This window comes from Dendropsophus ebraccatus, chromosome 5 (genome assembly GCF_027789765.1).
Source record: "Dendropsophus ebraccatus isolate aDenEbr1 chromosome 5, aDenEbr1.pat, whole genome shotgun sequence".
Taxonomy (NCBI): Eukaryota; Metazoa; Chordata; class Amphibia; order Anura; family Hylidae; genus Dendropsophus; species Dendropsophus ebraccatus.
This window is the reverse complement of record NC_091458.1, coordinates 37993979-38000082: the sequence shown is the minus strand read 5'-3', so window position 1 is coordinate 38000082 and position 6104 is coordinate 37993979. Positions and strand designations below refer to the sequence as shown.

General features: G+C 41.8%; 1 protein-coding gene across 2 annotated transcripts in view; it reads left to right on the top strand.

The window, feature by feature from the left end:
- Positions 1–976: 976 nt before the first annotated feature.
- HSPH1 (heat shock protein family H (Hsp110) member 1) overlaps positions 977–6104 on the top strand; it is an 87683-nt gene continuing 82555 nt past the window's right edge. The window contains exons 1-2 of one of the 2 annotated variants that reach the window (XM_069972080.1): positions 977–1056; positions 2459–2543. The gene's annotated coding sequence lies outside the window, so the exon portion shown is untranslated. The remainder of the gene's footprint in view (positions 1057–2458; positions 2544–6104) is intronic. The other variant, XM_069972081.1, reaches the window with a different exon arrangement.

Genomic DNA, 6104 nt, shown 5'->3' with positions numbered 1-6104 from the left:
TGAATTCCTCGCCTTTTCCTCAGTGTGCACATACCCCAATTCCTTGTCTTTTGCTTAGTGTGCATGAGCCCTAAAGTTTTAAAGGGTTGTTATGTACATGGATTCCCCCATGTGGAGACTGGGTGGAAAATTAATATTTGTTTGCTCTTCAAGGGTAAAACTTTAATGGTGGTTAAAAACACATTGTGGTTGTGTTGTGTTTGCAGTGTAGTTGGCTATATGCAGTCGGTACTACTGAGAAGCAGCTGTTTAAAATCTGTCCATTTTAGCTAATTAACAATTAGGGTGTAATTTCTAAAATTGACAAATTTACAAACAATGCAGCATTAGCAGCAACATTTTATAAGTACATATTGTATATGGTCAACCACAAGGCAACCACAGCACAACCTTACTTTGTGTCTTTACCATCATGACCATAGGGTAACTCCCTATAGGCTAATACCAGAGCAGACGACTGTAGGGATTTGGAGATTTGCTAAAAGCTAATTTTTAGGGAATTTTTTTTTGTTGGATTCTCCATTATTATCCAGTTTTTCTGATGTAATCTGTTTCCTTATCTCCCTAAAGGACAATATTTTCTTTGTCATGGAATTCCTGAATGGAGGAAACCTCTTTTACCACCTGTGGAACAATGGATCATTTGATGTTGACAGTTCCAGATAAGTGCAGTTCTCACAACGATACCGTCACTAGAGAACGGGCAGATATAAGGATATGGCTGAGATTAAAGGGGAACTATAAGGAGGTTAGACAAATCTAAGCTGCTTATAGTGCCCTATAGCGCTGGTGACGCTGAGGAGAAAGATATGTGTGTTACCTTCCTCCTCTGCGCCGGTCCTGCACTGTTAGTCAGGGTAAAGCCCACTCCGGAGCACTGCGGCGTCATCCAACCCCTCCTTCTAATGATAATCAAAGGAGGGGGCAGGCTGGGTGTCGCGGCATTGCTCCTAATGGTGCTCTGGAGTGGACTTTACCCCGACTTACAGTGCAGGACCGGCACCGAGGAGGAAGATATGTGTCAGCGTCCCCGGCGCTATAGGGGGCTATCAGCAGGTTAGATTCATTCCCCTTTAAGTTCTTTAAAAAGATATTTCAGTGGTTGGATCTTTTATACATGGAATTGGTAAAGTGCTCATGTCTACAAGTGTGGTAAGATGTAGCAGATCAGGCTGTAAATCTACAGCAAAGTACGATTACAGTACTCATGCATGGGGTATGGAACCTGCAATCCACAATGTAGAGAAAGTTGCAGGAAACAGATGTACACATCTGCAGCATGCTCATTGGTTTACAGACATGTCACAGATCTTCTCTGCAGATAAGGTGACGCACATGCAGTATATAGAGGTAAAGCATATGATGTTTTTCTATAGAATACAGGGACTGGCAGGGGACCTTGTATTTTAAAGTATGTCTATAACCTGGCTTACAATGTCCCCATCAGCATTAAAGAAAATCTATAAATGTCTAATAACTTCCTCTCTTGCTGTGACCTCCTTCTTCTTAAAAAGGAACTCCAGTGAGAGGAAACCCTCCTGCAAAAGTATACAGCATTACTTACCTATCTATCCCATTTTTGAAACTACCAAAAATCCATTTGTTTTGGGGGGTTTTGTTCTGTATTGTGTTTCTGCACTTCCTGGTTGAGAAGTTGTACTTAGTACTACAGGTTCCAGAATGCATTGCTTTCCCTCAGCTGTTCATCACAGTCCTCCACCCTGCCCATTCCCCACCCAAAGCTGTTGCAGAACATCTAGGCTGTGTTCACACATTGCAGTTTCATTGTGTAACTGAACTATTTGCAGTATTTTATCATTTCATTGTAGTCCCACCCATACAGCGGACTGTTACTACCTGTAACGCCGATATTGGGATAAAGTAAAGAACTTTTTGAGCATCTTTTATCTTTAAGGTTGAGCCCCACAATAAGGACTTTATCCGATATTATCCTACTTGGGATATACTGTTTATGCCTTGTTTTTTGTCCAGGTGGGAGTTGCAGCGCAGACTCTGATCCTCTCTGCTGTTTAGCATCATTATCGTATATATCAGTGCTTCTCAAACTGTGAGGCGGGCCTCGCCAGTGAGGCACCCCCTAGTTGTTGGTGAGGCCCAGCTGGGGAGCCAGTTTTCACAAAAGTGGCTATGATCTGCACAGTTGTTTTGCTGTTTGAAAAAAATCTCCATTTTAGCAACATTATTAACTTATTTTGTACTTGCTTTATTAGCATATAGAGCTTAGGAGACAGGTGAAAGGCGGCCCTAGCATTATTTTTAGCTTTTAAATGGACTTTCACCACAGATAGTGAGGCCCAGGCGCCCTCTTGGTCAGTCTGGTGAGGCCCAGGCATTGCCTTGGTCTTTTGGGTGAGGCTCCAGCAGAAAAAGTTTGAGAAGCACTGGTATATATTGTAATTATCCTATATTGTAATCCATATTTTTCTTCTTCTTCCAGCCATTGTTCTGCGATTAATACAGCCCAAACCGTTTTGCGCACAGCCTGCATTCAAACTGCGCTTCGAAGCTCTCAGCGGAGACAGGTGTGCTATCTATTTTTGGTTTTGATGGGATTTGTCGTTTTTAACAAATTTACGTTTAAAGACCCCTAATTTCCCATAGAAAATAATGGCCCATTGGAAATAATGGCCAGACTGTATACGCTAACAGCCAATCACAGCACATATGCAAATAGCTTAAATATAGCAGCCAATAGAAATTCTAAGGTCTTGTCAGTCAATGCCTCACAATATCCACACAGTCACATGTCCACTATTGGCTCTGAAAGCCTGAGGTACCAAGGTTACTCTTTGATGATTATCAGTGATGTCAACGATGATGTTATCGATAAACTTATCATTGTTGTCAATGATTGTCATCAGTGATGTCACTGATGATGTCATCAGTGATGTCATCGATGATGTCATCACTATTCGATGATGTCATCGATGATGTCATTGGTGATGTCAACGATGATGTCAATAAAGTTATCATTGTTGTCAATCATTGTCATCAGTGATGTCATCGATGATGTCATTAGCGATGTTATCGATGATGTCATCAGTGATATCATTGATGATGTCTTCGAAGATGTTATCAATGTCATCACTATTCAATGATGTCAATGATGATGTTGTCAATCATTGTCATCAGTGATGTCATTGATGATGTCATCAGTGATGTCATTGATGATGTCATTGATGATGTCATCAGTGATGTCATTGATGATGTCATCAGTGATGTCATTGATGATGTCATCAGTGATGTCATTGATGATGTCATCAGTGATGTCATCGATGATGTCATTGATGATGTCATCAGTGATGTCATTGATGATGTCATCAGTGATGTCATTGATGATGTCATCATCGTCACTACTCGATGATGTCATCAGTGATGTCAATGGTCAACGGTGATGTTGTCGATAAAGTTATCATTCTTGTCAATGATTATCAGTGATGTCGTCAATGATGTCTACGATTATACTATTAATGATGTCATTATAGTGCTTGAAAAAGCCCTATATTGTATTCCGTATTCTTCTTCCAGCAATTGTTCTGCGGGACTGTACCAAAGTTGCTCTTAAAGTGACTTTACCAAAGTTGCTCTAAAAGGGACTGTACCAAAATTACTCTTTGACAATCATCAGTCATGTCAACGATGATGTTGTCGATAAAGTTATCATTGTTGTCAATCATTTTCACCAGTGATGTCATTAGCGATGTCATTGATGATGTCATCAGTGATGTCATCGATTATGACATTGATGATGTCATTGATTATTACATTTATGTTGTCATCGAAGAAGTCATTGATGATGTCATCACTATTCGATGATGTCATCAATGATGTCAACAATAATGTTGTCAATAAAGTTATCATTGTTGTCAATCATTGTCTTCAGTGATGTCATTGATGATGTCATCAGTGATATAATTGATGGAGTCATCGATGATGTCATCAGTGATATCACTGATGATGTCATCAGTGATGTAATTGATGATGTCATTGAGATGTCATCGAAGATGTCATGGATGATGTCATCGATGATGTCAACAATGATGTAATCGATGATGTCATCACTACTCGATGATGTCATCTGTGATGTTGTCGATAAAGTTATCATTGTTGTTAATGATTGTTATCAGGGATATCGTCAATGATGTCTACGATTATACTATTAATGATGTCAATATAGTGCTTGAAAAAGCACTATATTGTAATCCGTATTCTTCTTCTTCCAGCCATTGTTCTGCGATTAATACAGCCCGAACCGCTTTGCGCACAGACTCTGTTCACACTGCGCTTTGAAGCCCTCAGCGGTGACAGGTGTGCTACCTATTTTTGGTTTTGATCGGATTTCTCGTTTTTAACAAATTTACTTTTAACCCCTTAAGGACAGAGCCAATTTCGATTTTTGCGTTTTAGTTTTTTCCTCCTTGTCAACAAATATACGTCACTTAAAATCGCTCCATTCCCAGGCTTATAGCGCTTTTATCCTTTGGTCTATGGGGCTGTGTGAGGTGTCATTTTTTGCGCCATGATGTGTTCTTTCTATTGGTACCTTGATTGCGCATATATGACTTTTTGACCGCTTTTTATTACAATTTTTCTGGATTTGATGCGACCAAAAATGCGCAATTTTGCACTTTGGGATTTTTTTGCGCTGAAGCCATTTACCGTGCGAGATCAGGAATGTGATTAATTAATAGTTCATGCGATTACGCACGCGGCGAAACCAAACATGTTTATTTATTTATTTACTTTTATTTATAACCTGGGAAAAGGGGGATTCAGACTTTTATTAGGGGAGGGGGCTTTTTACTATTAACAACACTTTTTTTTTTACTTTAACACTTATACTAGAAGCCCCCTGGGGGACTTCTAGTATAAGTGCTCTGATCTCTCATAGAGATCTCTGCAGCATAGATATGCTGCAGAGATCCATGAGATAGGCACTCGTTTACTTCCGGCTGCAGCAGCCGGAAGTAAACGAGTGCCGAGCCGGGGGCGGTCCCCGACCGGCTACAGAAACGGAGATCGCTCCTCCGGGATAACATCCCGGGGGAGCGATCTCCGCCACTAGACACCAGGGAACAGCTGAATCCGGTAATCATATGCAGCTGTCTTGTTTGACAGCTGCATCTGATTACTGTATTAGCGGGCACGGCGATCGGACCGTGCCGCTAATACCTGCGGTCCCGGGCTACAAGCGGCACCCGGGACTGCCGCGGTTCAGAGTGGGGTCGCCGCGCGGCCCCGCTCTGAACGTCCTTACCGGCATCAGGGCGTAAATATACGTATATATATGTCGTTAAGGGGTTAAAGACCTCTAATTTCCCATACAAAATAATGGCCCATTGGAAATAATGGCCACACTGTAAACGCTCTTTTCGTTTACGCCGTTCACCGTTCGCAATGACGCTTGTTATATTTTAATAGATCAGACAATTACGCACACTATGGTATATTATATGTTTATTTATTTTTATATGTTTTATTTATGTAATGGGAAAGGGGGGTGATTTAGACTTTTATTGGGGGAGGGGTTTTTGGGTAGTGTGTTAGTGATTTTTTTACTTTTTTTTCACATTTTAAGTCCCTTTGGGGGACATGTACATTGATTAGTTTCACTTTATACACTGATCATTGCTATGCCATAGGCATAGCATTGATCAGTGCTATCGGCGCTCTGCTGATTGAGCCTGCCTGTGCAGGTTCAGTGACCAGAGCGCCGAACGGACCGGACGGAGGCAGGTGAGAGACCTCCGGTGGTCCGTTTTAACGATCGGGACCCCCGCAGTCATACTGTGGGGTCCCGATCGGTAAGTGACAGGGGACTCCCCCTGTCACACTTAAACGCCCGGCCGTGCGTTTGAGTTAATGCGCTTTGGAGCACGCTTCATAGCTCAGGACGTACTGGTACGTCCAGGGTCATCTGGGGACAGACTTCCAGGACGTACCGGTACGTCCTAGGTCGTCTAGGGGTAGTGCGGCGCTAAAAAATTATTCACAGAATAACACACATTACAAAGTTATACAACTTTGTAATGTATGTTATGTCTGTGAATAGCCCCCTTCCCCGTGTCCCACCACCCCCACCC